The following is a 16,357-nucleotide window of genomic DNA, read 5'->3' on the forward strand; positions in this document are numbered from 1 at the left end:
AGTTGCTGTTGATGACGTCCGCCAAAGGCGAGGCAGCTGAAACCATACAAAACTATCATGTGCCAGCCAGGACATGGGTCTGAGATGAGATACCTTAAGGTGCCAGGGATTAGGCGATGGCAACTAAGTTTCTGATTGCTCGCTGAAATTGGCAGATTGAATTACAAAGTTTCAAAGCAACATTGAAGCAATGCTTACAATGTTTGCCAAACAGTTAAATGAAAATAATACAATTTTAAATAATCAAAAGACACTAGGTATAGAAAACTTATAGCTATAATGGGTAAATTGTAAAAAATATGCATTAATATTAAACTAAAACTATCGAAAATGGAGTGAATATTCGAAAAAGGAGAAATTATGAGTGAAATACAACTTTGTCAAAACTTTTATTAATGAAGCATTAAGGGAATGAGGTGACTGCGCAATCAACATCAAGAAGCGTGAATATATTAGCCATTATTGCATGGAAAATTTTCAATTGAATTCTCTATTAATGTAAAAACTTAAACAGGTAAGAAAGCTACATTAAAGTGTGCTCGACTATGATCCGATACTTATTTACAATAAAAGAAAAACTATTCTAAAATATATATCAAACTGATATACTAAAAGAATACTAAAAAAATACCACTAAATATCAAAATATATCAGATTTACAATCATTGTAGATGACTCCTTCTGTTAATGTTATTGACCAAGAAATATAAAACTTTTAAGTTGTCTAAACTAAATAAAATAATGAAAAAATATAAAAATTTGAAAAATATATTTATTTTTAAAAAATATATATCAATCATCTTTTATAGACAATTTCAAGCCTTAGGAAAATATAAATTTATATAACACAAAATTCGACAATCCTTTAGTAGAAAATAACAATGCACTCATTAAAATTTGCCACATGGCAGAAAAAGGCGTCAATTAAGAGTTTCAAATCCGTTTGATCTTTTGCAGACTTTTCGCTTTTTCTGTCTTATTTTCTTGCTTTTTGTTTTACTTAAGCCAATTGACATGCTATTTATGTCCTTCAAACAAAGCCTCCACGTCGTATACGCATTCTTTATGTCTCCGCTTTATATGTATTCAAATTAAAAACAACGCCCGCTTATGTGAAGCTATAAAAAATATCAAAGGCTTTGGCTCGTCTTGCAATCTGCGTTCTCCATTCTCCAATCTCCAATCTGCGACATTCTCTGTCCTCAATTCTCTCGCCTTTCTTTCCTTTTTTTTTTGTGTTATCAATGTAATTGGCCATGTGTGTGAGTTGGGCATGTTTTGAGGCCTGGCCGGTTGCAGATTAACCACATAATGGAGCCTGTGTGCTTGGGCCTTTATATATAATACATATATCTAACGGTTTTTAATAACATTTTATGCCATTTCGGTATGGCCAAGCGCACAAATTTGAGAGAGCACGCGTTTCATTCCGCAATAAATGAGCCGTTAAACGCTTTAAGTTAGCCATGCCACAGAAGGGTGTGAGTGTGAGAGTGTGTAAGAGAGACTACAGATATGTGTGGATGTGTATATATGTGTGTGTGTGAGGCGTTTTATTGCCGCTTTATTGTGGCCGACTGGCGGCTTGGCCAAGACTTAGCCGAGTTAAGCGTCATAAACGGGTTAATGACTTGGAAGTTGCTTTTAATGCGCCCAGAAATGCTCGACACGAGAATGTTGTACTTATACGTATGTATGTTGTGTGGTTTGGTATGATTGTAAGGCTGTTTGGCTGTTTTCTTGGCTCGATTTCCACTCAAGTGTTCTCGAGGCTCGTCTCGAGTTTTTGTGGCCATTGTCTCATGCCTTTTTCTTTATCAATTTTACGTCGCTTTTTTGTTGCTCTTCTCTCACGCTGTTTACTCGAGCCACAATATGATTATTTTTTTATGACCAACTTTTAATTTGTTTGCACATGTGTTGTGTACGTGCGGTGAAGGAGAAGGAAAAGCAAAATGGAAGAAGGAGTTGAGGGAAGCGTGTCAATGTGGGCAATAGAAAGGGGTTCAAGTGATACTTATTTCCTTTTGCTTTGGTCTTTATATCGCCACTTGTCAGCGTACGCATTTATTTTCCCAACACACTCACAACACAACACAACACAAATTGCCAACCAGTTGCGTAGTTTTTTTTTTGTTGCTCCCTTCTTGTTGTTAGACATTTCCGCTTTCCGCTGTATACAAATGTTGGGTCATTTTTATTTAACAATATGCGTTATTACTGGGGAGTCACCCATTGTGTTGTGGGTGTCCAACATGTGTGTGTGTGTGTGGCATGTGAGTGTGTAACGTGTGGCATGCTGGGATGTAGGAGGGTGAGTGGCATAAATATTTTATGAAGCCATATTTTGATTTATGCCTTTGCGAGACCTGCGTTTAGGTGTTAATAGTTCTGGGTAAATGTGTTTCTCGTATCCCTACACTTAATGCGTGCTAATCCTTTACGTGTCACTGCCTTTGATGAGGTTAATAATTAACGAGACTCAAACAGGTAACCAGCCAAAATACCAAACAATAAAAGAAAATTACTCAATTTAATATTGGAATTTGTGCTTAAGGCACAACTTCAATGACAAACCCATTTTTATTGCCGAGAATTTTAATAATGCAAATTGTTGGCAACAGCGGAATGAATGAATAATTTATTTAAAAATATTTTATAAAAAAAATTTAAAAAGTGATGAGTAAAATGAGTCATTATTTTTATGTATGAAAGTAATCTGAATAGCTTTAATCGGGTCATTAATTGATATTAACTGAAGCAAAAACATATTTAAATTAAATTTGCAGGCGGTAATGAAAATTTGTTAAAAATAATGAATAATAACATACAACTGGAAATTATGTGAATTTATAAAAGCAAAACAGCAATTTAAATTCGATTTTTATATTATAAAATTGTTGCAAGTAAATTGTAATTAACTTAAAGAAAAATGGAATGAATGTATTTAAATTTAAAGCAGAATTTAGGAGTTTTGTGTTTCGCATTTGTATTGTTAATTTATGCAGCTGTTGATTATTTAACACTTTAACGAATTATGAAACTTTGATTTTTTGGAGATAAATTCAATTTCTTATAACAAATCCTTAGATAAGTCGTTTTCAGTAGTTTAGTTCAAAACAAAATGTTATTAAATTATAAAAATTACAGTTTTCTGTCCTTGAAAGAAACCTTACGTAAAACGTTTTCAGTATTAAAGACATTGCTTGATAGCAGCAATTAAAGTCTTCGTGAATGTTTCTTCAAGCCTTTCAAGTGAGACTTTTGCGTTATTTCTCTGGGGTTGTGCCATCGACCTCGACGTTCATTAAGAATATCAAGCAATTTCCAAAACAAAAAAGGCGAGGAGATATCTTCATTCGCGCAGTGTCAAAAATGAAGAGGGGAATTTCATTTTGTGACTGTTGGCATTCTGTGCTGGCTTTTACGACTGTGCGTTCTTTTTTTGTTTTATTCAGCAAGCACAAGTGAGTGCTTCGCGTACTTTGTTTTGTAATTACTGCAGCGGCAGCAATGTTAAAAATTTGTCGAGTTAATGACAGAGCGTTAAAATGTAGCACACACACATACACACATACATAACAAATAAATGTATATATGTCTGTAAATTGAGTGGCAGTCATACAGCAAAAGACTTCCGCTTAGGTTTCCGCTGCTGGCACGTAGCAGCATTTTGTGCGCCCTAAAGTATGCACCAGTTAATTTGAATTCGATGTACCTAACGAAAGAAAGAGACAGAGAGGGGACAAACTACTTAAATGTCTTGCTGTCTCGCTGTGTGTCAGTCGGGCCTGCCAGCGGTCGACGGGGCTGCCAACTCAGGCGAAAAATCAAAATTTCCGCACATTGCCTATTTTTCAAAGCATGTGTGTTCGGTCTCTCTCTATCTCTTTCTCTCTGTGCTGCCATGTGTGCTCGTTCCTTCAGGCAAGTTTATTTCGGGGGCATTTGTGGCTGTCGCTCCGACTGTCTGTCCGTCTGTCTGTCTCTCGCTTTAGTTGAATTGCTGCCTGGCGGTGTCTGTTACCATTGAGATGTGTCTTTGTATGTGTGTGCGGCTCGTTTCAATCACGTGCTGCACGATGCCTGCCGCGGCATTCAATGTTGTCAAAAATTTATAGCAAGCAACGGAAGTGGCGGCAGGTAACGTTAACTGGCAACGGCATAAAGAAATAAATAAAAAGGCATAAAAACATGCAAATAAAATTAACAAAATACAAAAATGTGTGCATATGAAAAGGAGAAACGAACTTGCTTCGCATTTTAGTACACCTGGCGGCACAGCTCAAAGTGCGCAAAAAGAACCCCAAAGGCCCAATGCCAGATTTAAGGCAGAACAAACTTTTGATAGCGTTAACATGTGTGAGAGAATTCTGCGTGTGTGTGCGTGTGCCTAGAAGCAATTTCCTCTGAGCGACTACTGAATGAATTTTTATTTATTTATTTCTTTTTTGTCAGCATCTAAAATTTGCAAATATCTTCAAATGCCATTTTCATTTAGGTATTGATACAAACATCATTTGAATGCTCGAAAAAGTTGTCCGACAATTTTGCTGTTGGGAAATGAATTTAAAGAAATCAATTGAATTATGTCACAAATCTCGGGAATCAAAGCTAACTGTCAATAATACCATTTATGCCAATCAAAATTTTGTTATTGATTTATTATTTTGGTAATGCAATTTACTCGCATTACTCGACATTGATTTTGCGTCGATGCGCCGAAACGTGACACGTTGTTGCTGGTCAGTTGTCGGACATTCGCTTGGTCAATTGATGGACTGTGGTTGCGAACAAATTCGTGCAGCTCCATTTGCTATCCTGTTAACATGCAGATAAAGCAAACAACCCATTAAATCTACGACGTATTTCAACTGGTAACTATCCACATCGGAAAAACGAAAAAAAATTAAATTGTGCAGAACAATTTTTAGGAGAGATGAGAGTGAAACGCAGCCAAGTTGAACAACGTAAAAACCACAAAAACATGTTAAGTATCCCAAAAGAGTGTCCCGGAAAAAAGCCACAAAAACCCCAAAAACAAATGGAACTTCTGCTTCGCTCTTCTACTTCTACTGCTGCTGTCGCTCTTTATAATCATGTAGACTGATGAACTTCAGCTGGCGTCATTTGGGAAACGGAATAGTTTACTCTGACATTTTGACGAGGTGGGTGGATGGATACACATGAGAAATGATCTAGGAGTGAAAGTTGTCTGAGCTGGTTAAATGATGTGTGCGTTAATCCTTTTAATATGCCTAACACACACACACACACACACACACAGACAAGCACAAGCACACCTTTTTCTAAGCCTGTCTCTATCTGGCTTGTGCTTGGCCTCGCTGCACCTGTGACGCATGCCCCAGTTAGGGGACACAAAAAACAAAAGCCACAATAACAACAGCAAACAAATACTTGTAAACTACTCTCGCACAAGGTCATATAACATATATATATAACATTTTCGTTCGTTCGTTCGTCGTCGTTGCTGCTTTTCATGTTAGAGTAGTTGTTGCTGTTGCTGTTGCTTTTGCATGCTAATTAAAAATTAAAATATCCACTAAAACAAAAAAGGAACCTGTGATTCATTAGGCTGGCAGGCGGTGCCAGTGAATAATAAATAAACTCGCTGGCTAATTAAGTGAGGAAGCGACATCGTTCTCTCTCTTTCTCTCACTCATTCTCTCTCTCTCTTTCTCACTCTGTGCACTGACAGGATATTATACTCTTGTAATTTACATGGCACACGTGGCTCGCAGTCGCGCGCGTCCTGTGAGAATGTGTTGCCTCATTGCGGGGCAGTCGGCTGGAAAGGCAATCGATATAAAGCCTGAGCTGGCACTCTACCAGCTGAATTAACTATGACTATGCTCGACTAGAGAGAAACAAGCACAGATAAATACCGTATACGAGAGCGGAAGAGAGAGAAAACGAGCAAAAGTTGGCCTTGTCTCTGGACTGGATTACCACATAAACTCAGTTCACTTGTAATAATGAAAAATAAATGATAATTTATAAGTCGACTTTATTTAATGCATAGCTGAAAGCGACTGCAATGTGCTCAATAATTAATAAGCGAAACTTATTAGTACAATTAAATAAATTGTGTCGCCAATAACTGGAATTATTATTATAGGTGAATTCTGTTTTGGTATTTATACTTTATTATTTTATTAAGGTTAATTGGAAAAGAAGGCAAAGGTTAATAAAGATCTATAGCAGAGTTATAATAAGAAAAGTAAAGGATGATAATTTATAAGTTATTTCTTTAATTAATAAGGAAAGGTTCAATAACTGTTTAGAAGAATACTAAATTGTATCGCGTATAACTGAAATTATATCTGCTTTAATCAAGATTTCTTGTAAATGTCCCCAAATAATGATGAAATGATAATTTATAAGTGTTTACTTTATTTAATGCATAACTGAAAACGAGAAAATTGCCAGCTCAACTAAAAGCTAATATAGCTTTTTAGAAGAATAAAACTAAATTGAGTTTCTGTAAACTTGCCTCAAATATAATGAAGAGTAAATGACACTTTATTCTTTATTCCTTTATCTAATGCATAGTTAAAATCAACTTAAATTTTCTCAATAATTGACTAGGGAAACTTGGAGAACTAAATAAATTATATCGCCAATAGCTGAAATTAGAACTCAGTAAAACGTTTATAAAGCTCTTTAAAAGGGCTGAAATAATATCAGTTTGTTGGTCAATTTCTTTGACAACTTTCTTCATTTTTGATAATGATATATAAAAGACAATTCATAGTTTCTTAATTTATTTAATGTTCAACTAGAAGAAATTGCAATACGCTTAATAATAACTAAATATTTGAACTTTTTTGCATAATAAAATAAATTTGTGTGAGCAATATTGAAATCAGGCTGTAATTAAATCTAACAGTTAGTCAACTCTTTCGAGCAGCTTTTGATGTTTTGGCAAATTGTGTTTACTTTGTGATACAGAACTCGGTGCTGATTTGATTTTCTTTATTTGGGTTCATCATTTTCCATTTGTTTGAGTTGCGAGAGAGAGAGAGCAGTTAAATTAATTAGTCAAACAATATGGCATAAATTCTCATTAGCAAGACTGTACAATAAATGGGGTGCTACTACTTGAAGCCGCGAAAGGCATCGTGAAGCCTGAGCAAGACGTTTTCTCTCCACCAGTTGAGCTAAGTAACTAATGCTGGCAGAAGTTTGGCATTTAGGAGAAGACCAAGAGCTAGACCAAGACCAAGACCAAGACCAAAGCAAGGCATCCACACAATTCACAATTACAATTATTTTTCTAGTTTCGTTGCTGCGACGCATAAAAATCGGGGCTGTCAGTTCAAAAAGCCAAAAACTTCAGCAGCAGCATCAATTTTCCACACGCCAGCGAATTTTTGCCAGGCAACAACAAACAACAAACGAACAGAGCAGAACACAAAGGCGAGTTGTGGTGAGACTTGTGAACGCAATTTTCACGTGCAAACTTTTGCAGAGCCAGAAAACACACACCTGCAAACATTGCCAATAAAACAAGTGTAAACTTGCGTGAAATTTGGCTAGACGAATACCAAATACGCTAACTAAAAGAAGTTGTCAATAAACATTGCTAAGTGAATGATAAAAGTACTGCGGATTTATTGAATTTGTCTGTCTCTTAAAAAGATTATGTGCAAACTGACAAACGCATCGACCAAGTGGTTAAACTCAGCAAGTGTAGCGACGTGGCGCGGCATAAGTTGCCGCAAATAAAGCGAAGCAAAGTTGTACAGTTTTATTTCGTGCGTTGCCAAAAGCACAGCACAGCGTGCTGCTGTCAGACAAGGCAAAGTCGAGCGAGAACAGCGAGAGCACTGACAGCTGAAGGGTGTAAGAGGAATTGAGTTGGAGCCGTGGCAGAATGGATGTCTCCTGCTGCCGCTGCTGCTGCCGCTGCTTCTGCCAGCTAATCTCAACAAACAAAGCGTGAAACTAACAATTCTGCAAATACAGACAAACCGCACTCGCACCCACGCAGCCATGCTCAAGACTATGGCTGTGGAAAAATGAACTCGGAAAAAGTTGTGACGGGAGCGCGAAATGAGGAAATAAAACTTTATTTTCAAGTCAGACATCGAATTTATTTTCATGTCATCAGCGCGTTAAGCAAAAGCTGAAGCCGCAGAGGACATTAAATTGGCGTTGCTGTCTGTCTAGGCAGCGAATAATAAGCTAGCTAATTTGACTTGAGTTTGCACTAGCGTGGCGTATTAGTAATTTGTCTGCTTAAGGAAATTACGCATACGCAGAGTGTGGTACTTAAAGTTGCGGAAGTGCGAGCGACGAAACGAAAAGGGGGAATGGGAATGGAAAAGACCACCAAAAGGAGCGAAAAACGAGTGGCAAGGAGGTTAAGCCGGAAAGCAACAAGCGGCTCAGGATATGCGACAGCAGGCGACCCAAGAAGCTAAGCTCTAATTTTCTCACGTACTTGTAAATTTTGCGGAAAACCGCAACAAATTCACTTATAAAAGTAATCTAGAAAACGCGTACCAAACAGGAAGCACGAAACAGCACGAACAAAAAAAAAAAAAACCAGAAAGAAAGAAACACTGAAAATGTAGAAGAAAATGCTTGAAAGCAGAGTAGAGCAGAGAGAAAGAGATGAGTGTGTAAAGAATTGCGTTCGCGACACGGCGACAACTTTGCGTTTTATGTCGCCACACAAAAGGGCATGAGAAGTGGCTGCTGCTGCGTCTGAAAGGCTGAGACAGGCTAAGCGCAAAGGCGGAGGCCTCCTCTTAGTCAAGTTTTGCCCAACTTAAAGCTGGCGACACTTTATCACAGATTTAAAACGAAATGAATGTAAGCACATTAAATGCCCAACGCGTTTTGCTTTAAGTGGCCGAGTTTAACGTTTGAAAAAGCGACAAGTAAAAGCAAAACGGTTCAGAAGTTGAACAACTTTTGGACACTTACTTTGCTTGTAGTTTACGGTGACAACAAAGAGTTAATTAATCAGCAATTTGTAAAACACCAACGCTTGGGCTAACATCATTATTTGGCTACGACCACGAAAATACTTTGTTGACTTCAGTTTCTTTTTTTTTCCGACAATCTCTCACTCAACTTAAAAAGGCAAAACTAATCAAAACTCGCTGCAAATTCGCTGCCAAATCCCAAATCGAAAACCCATCTGCATAATTTCACACCATTACCCAGACTATGCTTTTCGTTTTTATACCCGCTACCCATAGTAAAGAAGGGTATTATAAATTTGGACCTATAGGAAATGAATCTAACTGCCAGAAGGAGGCAACTTCGACTCTATGAAGTATACAAATTCTTGATCAGCGTCAACAGCCGAGAAGATATAGCCATGTCCGTCTTATCATCTATCTGTGTGTCTGTCAGTATGAATACCTAGATCTGAGAGACTATAAGAGATAGAGATATAATTTTTTTCGACAGCACGCAGATAAAATGTCTTTAAAAATGTTTGCCATGTCCATTTCCGGCCTCTGCAAATTGATAAAACTCGAAGAACAAGTGTAATTTTATAGCAAATTTTTTCCTATATACAATAATAACTGTAGTCTTTGTGATTCCTGTAAATTTGGTTGCGATCTGATAAAAATTGTCGAAGTTATTAACGAAATACTTTTGTGTAGAGAAAACGCCTATCTTCTCTTAGTTTTTTTTAGCTGACAATTTGCTATATTTCAATACTCTTTAGTATATTTTGAACGTTGAACTGTATCATTTAGTATTTTTGCTGTATAACTGTATCAGAAATCCAAATGTAACATATAGTATATTTTAGTTTTTTTGTGGTATATTTTAAAATGAATAGTGTTTTGCTTTTATTTTATGTGTTGCGGGTATCTCACAGTCGAGGTTGCTCGACTTTTTTTTTATAGCTTGGGTGCAATTAGGCGCAAAACTTGTCACTGCCCACCGAAATCACTGAGCGTTTTTTTTTGATGGCCATTCGTTTGCAAACAAGTCAGATTAGTGTGTTGAAGCAGCAGAGCAAATGTATGGTAAAAAGGGCAGAATTGAAATTCAAGACGCACAAAGGCGCAAGCAAAGGAAGTAAGGGAGGGAATAAGTTAAATTATCAAAATTGTAGCATAACAAAAGTTGGAAGCGAGACCACAGAGCTGAAAGCAGAGAGCAGAGAGCTGAGAGAGCCTGCAGCTATGTGTCAGAGATTTTTTGAAGGACCTTCATCATTATCACTGGCCCCATGTTTATGATTGTTATTAGCAAGCGGCAAAACTTTCGACGCCGCTTTTAATAAACTTTTGCCTGACATTGCACTGAGTTTATGCAAATTGTATTGGATCTAAAGAGGGGGAGCGATAGAGAGGGAAAGAGGAAGAGAGACGTCAAGTTCTGCTTCGACATGGTTGTGCACAGCAATAACAACAAATTTCAATTATGCCATAAAATCTATTTAGGTGTATAAATATTTGGAAAATTTGTGAAACGCCGCGAAAAGTTGGTCGTTGTTTGCTGCTTCGCATCGCTTTTGCTTCGGCGTGTAATTTACAGATTTTCTCGTTAAGATTACGCCAAAAGTTTTTGAATTTGCGACGGGTGGACGGGGAGGGGCGACCATTGTAGTTTAAGCTCGACATCGACGCATAATTGGCAGCAACATGAAAAGTCAATAAACGAATCAAAACAACAAGCGACGGCGGCGTCTTGGCGAAGAGAATCGTCGCCCCATTCACACGGCTCGCTTGTTGAACAAGTTGTTAAATAAATTTTTGAAGCCCCATAAAATTGTTGTGTATTTGGGAAATCGTAATTAGAGTTGCGGTTATGTATATTTTCACTAAATTTCGTTTCAATTAGAAAACATAAATGGCCCCTCTCAAGTGCTTGTATTTTTTGTTGAGCCTACAGATTCAGCTCCCCCCCAAAAAAGTTCATTAACCAAATTAAGCGTGTTCGTGTTTGCTGGCAGAAAGTTGCGGCAAACATGCAAAAACACTTGAGTCGAGTCGAGTTGAGTTGAGCTGAGCTGAAGCTTTGGCACTTGTCCGTTAAAGTCAAGTTTATTTAATGCTGACTACTTTGAGGGGCGCAAAATAATCAAGTATACGCATATTTGCCAACGAGTGTGGCACTTGAGCTCACTCTTTGGCTCGTCAGGTCAATTTACTTAATTAATAAAAATGGCCAAATGAATGAGTCGTCGCAAATAACAGTAAATTCGTTCGCCCACTTTGAGTGATTGCCAAATAGTAGAAGTTAGCTGCAACGAGATGGATTACTCAAAGCCAAAGCCAACAAAAATAAACTTAACTTAAATGAAATGAAATGAAATGATGAAGAAGGATTTTCATTTATGAAGTGTCCACAAAAGAGCAGGTGGTAATTTAGCTTTTGCTGCAAATCTGCGCAAAATCTTCTTCATTGCTATTGACTTGGGCGCATCAGAAATAAGTTTGCCACATGTGCTACACACACAGAAAGAAACATGCAACACACAAGTAGCTAAAGTGGCAGGGCCATTTACTTTATTGATTACAGCTTTTTCGACTGCCCATTGATTGAAGCTCAAGCTCAACTTTTATTCATTGAAACAAAACAAGAGCAAAAAAATATAGGAAAGAAGGAAACTTGAAGAAAAGAAAAAGTGAAAGCAAAAGCAAAAGAAACAATAGCTTGGGTCTTTCCCAGGAAACAATTTGGATGTTTTGCTATTAGGCGAATGATGAGCACAGGCTGAGCGATGAGAGTTCAGTCAAGTAGTTGTAGGTATAGTTGTAGTTGCCTTTAGGCCAAGTGCTGTTGATTAAAGCTGCCGCTGTTAAATGGCAACAAATTGTAGCAAATATATTTTCAATTCTCTGACTCTGTCGGTGTAGATGTCATAAATAAGTGACTCTGTCGTAATTTATGTAGTTTATCATATTTTTTTGTAGGGGAAACCCAATGCACGACATATTTGTGTCAATTTAAATTTATGTAAACATGAAATGGGCAACCAAATGTCCTGCGAGATGCGGTGAACTTGGCTGTATCGTATTTTATATACGACACGCATATGTATATATGTATCTGTGTGTATGTGTGCGTGTAATATATATTTATATACATCGTTTTTTTTGCTGCTGCTGCGCCTTTTTTATGATTTAATGCGCGCGGCACGCCATGACGTTCACTTAGGCATGGACACAATAAAAATGCGGCAACAACAACAACAACAAGGGGAGTAAGACACGCAGACGGGCAAGGCAGGCAGCAGGACACGCTTGCCTCTTGCGCACTTTTGACATTTCATTATCCTGTTAAGTATTCAAAAGTCAACCAAGCAGCCAGCCCATACAGCAAAACGCACAGACGCACAAATTGTGGGTGCCCCTCGCCTCTCGGCCCTCGGCCATAATATCCTGTGTCCCCTCTATCCCATGTCCGTGTCCGCGTTCAAGCTCGAGCTCGAGTCTGGCCATTGCCACGCCCCCTTATTGTCATCCAGCTGCGTAGCCAGCTTATCATTTATGCCAAGCGCGTACTTTTTGGCTTTTACCCTCCTCCTCCTCCTCCTCTTGCTTTACTTTTTTCGCAGCCAAGCCTCTGCCTCGCTCTCCTTCCTTTTCTGTCCTGTCCTGTCTGTGGGTTTCTTTGTTGTTCAGCCGTTTGTTTTGTCTGCCCGTAATGTCATGCGGAATTGCCTTTGTGTCCTTGGCGTTTATGACATTATATTTGTGTTTCTGTTTGTACGAGTGAGCGTGTTTGTGTGTGTGTGTATAAATTACATTACACAACAAGCAATATAACAAACGATAACAAACACCTTGCCAAAAAAAGAAAAGAAGAAAGCACACAACATCATAATAAACAAAGCGAAGAAAAGAAGCAAAAGGAAAAAACAAGAAAAACAACGAAAACAATTTAATAAAATTGTGTGGGGCATCGATTACGTCTGTGGGCTGTGCTTTATGTTATATAATTTGCTTATAACATGGCTAATGACTGTCATTGCCTGTTCCCCTTTCTCCTCACTCTCCCCTTCCCTGCTGCCATTGTGGGTTGACCCACTCACAGCAGGCATTTTGGCATTGGAGCTGTCAATTCGAGTGCCCGACATTGCATTCTGACAAAAATGTCCGAGAATTTTCGAATAGCAATTTGTGGGCTTTTTCTCGGTTTTCCATTTTGCAGTACGTGCCAAGTCTGAAATGTGCAAATGCGAAATGCTTCTCTCTCTCTGTATGTGTGTGTGTGTGTGTGTGGGGAGCCTTCATTGGTAATTTTTGTATATTTGCAAATCGATTGATTAAACTGCAAAATGGCAGAAGGCAAAATCTGCAAATTGTGCAAGGCAACGGATGATCTCCACACAAACGCTGACCTCCATTTTTCTGATGCCTAAGAGTATGCAACACGGTTTGCGGAGACTAAAAGTTAAATTACAAATTATTGAATTTCGCTCCTAATCTTGTGTATGTTTAATTGTATTGAATGCATGCGTAAATTTTCATTCATTGATATTTTCCTATAATTGCTAAATTCCAGATAGGAATTGCAATTGTTTAAGGCAAGGATTGATCTCTGCACAATTCTTGACTTCCTTTTTTGCTGCAGCCCAAGAGTATGCAACACTTTTTATTTGTTTAGAAGCTATCCGTTCAAGTACAATTTGTTTAACTGTTTTAAATGCAATTTGATAGAGAGTTTATTCATTGAAAATATTTGTAAATTTTTAAATCGATTGATTAAACTGCAAGCTGGCAGACAGCAAAATGTGCAAACTGTGCAAGCTATCGAGTGATCTCCACACAATTTGCAGACATCCTTTTTTGCTGCAGCCTAAGAGTAGGCAACACTTTTTATTTGCTACAAGTTTTATTACAATTTATTGAATTTCGCCCTGACTCGTGTATCTGTTTAAGGATCTTGAATGCAATCACTGTCACCATGCACTACAGCGAACTTTTTATTGCTATTTTTCAGACCTTACCTGGCGAGTCGAGTCGAGTTGAGTCGAGTCGAGTCATCGAGACAGCCTTGGAGCAGCAGCCAATGCAACCTGCACAGACATCATTAGAAGCGACTAGCAACAACACGTGTGAGTATCGAGAGTTGCCAAAGGCAGACTCACTGCCGCTTGCTTGTATATGTATATAAATCGACACTATATATGGCATATATCTTGGACATGTGTTGACCATCAACTTATGCAATCAACGATTTGGCTTTGACCAGGCAAACTGACTGCCGTTGGGTGCTATGTAAACTACACACACATACACACAGAGAGAGGGAGACGACGACGACAAATGTTTATTTAAGCATAAAGCCACGTACACTGCAATCACACACACACATACATAGAGACTCCCACACTCATACACATATGCTGCTGCTGCTGCTGTGTGTGTACTTAGGCGCAGCTGTACTTGGAGACTCTAGGACTGGTAATTACATACAGCATACAGCCAGAGACTGTCCCTCTCTTCATCGCCCTCCTCTTCTTTGGCATTCTCCATTCTCTGTGGGACTGCTGCATAAATATTTGTTTTAACCTTTTTCCTTTTGTGGCGCGTTGGCTTTGTATTTGCTTTTGGTTTTATGGCAGCGTCTGTGTGTCACTATTTCATTTCGATTTAAACAAACTTTGCAACGCTTTCATTCTTTCTTTCTACCGCTCGTTCGTTCTTTCACTCCTACTGATTTGTCTGCCTTAATTCATTTATTTGCGATTTTGCTGATATTTAGTAATTGAATTTTCCTTTGCTTAAACTCTCGATGATGATGATGAGGGACACGGCAAGCAGTTGGACTTGGCACGTTCCCACCACGACAACGACGACGACGACGACAAATGTTGCCTCTCCTTAAGGATATTTATGTAGACGTGTGTCGTTGGCTAAAAGGATACTTTTCCCACACTCCTACACACTCTGGTATTACATAAAGTTTGAATAAAAGTCTCTGTGTGTGTTTGGGTGTGAGCGTCCCTGGGGGCAACTCGATGTCGTTGCCATGTTGCTGCCGGTGTTCTCCGTGTCTGTTCTCTGTGTCTGTGCTTAGACTTTTTGTCTTAATTTATCATTATGAATGAATCACTTTGTGCCATTTGTCGCCAGCTACTCTCAACTTGGCTTTTGTTTTGCAGCACGTAGTGCCAAAGTGCCAGTTGCAGACAGGATGTGCGTACTTTTGACTTAATTTGATTTGCACAAATGAATTTCAATTAACCTGCAAATGAAATTTATGCACAACCTTCGTTGACAACTCTAAAAAGCAAATTGATTTTTTTGGGGGCTTATGGCATAGATAAAAGGGCCAAGCAATTGGAGCTAAGTGGACGAAGTGATAGAGAAAAGTGCCGATGCCAGCAGCATTAGCCCATTCATTCATTTTCATTTCACTATTGATTTCATGTCATATTTCTTGAGGAGCACAAAACGCTGATTGTTTGACTGCTCATCATTCATAAGCGCAAAAATGGAGTGAGTGAGTGAGTTAGTGAAAGTCTATGTGGGAGTGAATGTGAGTGAATGAGAGTGAGTGTGTGAGTGAATGCTGAACTGTAAGTATGTTATAATGCAACGTAGGCGCTTATTATGCCAAACACAGCGAATGGCAGCGGCCTCTGTCAACAATGACAACACTGAAAGGTGGATGATGAGGCTGCGAATGTGTGGATGATAACAAGTTGGCTAGAATGCCAACGACGATGAGGACGACGACAATGCTGACACATCGAAAGATTGTCATTCCATCAATTATTCAACAAACACGCAAATCAACAACAAAACGCCTCACGACGACAATCGGCGAGTCATCGTCAACGTCATCGACAGCTTCAGTTCCCAAACACTTCGATTGGGGCAACCAGTTAACCAAGCACTGAAGCATCAGAGCAAAAACTACACAGCAAGAAAAAAAAAGGGAATCCAAATATTAAGTGATACAATTTGTATTGGGTACGTTTGCCGCAGGCGAACCAATGAATAACAGACCGACAAGGAGCCGAAGCTGAAGCTGAAGTTAGAATAGGATAGCAAAGCCATGGAGGAACAAAATCATCGACATGAATATCTGAGTGTTTTTATTTATGACTGTGCGTCACTCAAACATTCTTTGATGGAGGCTTGGATTGCGACTCGGCCGTGTGCTGTTGCTCTATGACACACACACACAAAACTAAAGCAGAAATCAATCAATTCCAAACGCTCCCGAAGTAGAGCCGTAAAAACTAAGAGCCGTACAGCAGCTTAGGAAGTGGCAAAGAGCTGAGGAGCTGAGGAGTTGTGAAGAGCTGGAAGCGAGAAGCAATAAATCGAAGCTTGACATGGTTAAGTGCTTGTGCTTAACAATGGTTTAGGCCAAAAGTGTACTAAGCCTTCTTTCAGCT

General features: G+C 38.6%; 1 protein-coding gene across 1 annotated transcript in view; it reads left to right on the forward strand.

Moving 5' to 3' along the window:
* Positions 1-16,357, forward strand: part of LOC133840612 (uncharacterized) — a 55,723-nt gene that overhangs the window by 10,296 nt on the left and 29,070 nt on the right. The window contains exon 2 of the mRNA XM_062272543.1: positions 13,948-14,062. The gene's annotated coding sequence lies outside the window, so the exon portion shown is untranslated. The remainder of the gene's footprint in view (positions 1-13,947; positions 14,063-16,357) is intronic.

This window comes from Drosophila sulfurigaster, chromosome 3 (assembly GCF_023558435.1).
Source record: "Drosophila sulfurigaster albostrigata strain 15112-1811.04 chromosome 3, ASM2355843v2, whole genome shotgun sequence".
Classification (NCBI taxonomy): domain Eukaryota; kingdom Metazoa; phylum Arthropoda; class Insecta; order Diptera; family Drosophilidae; genus Drosophila; species Drosophila sulfurigaster.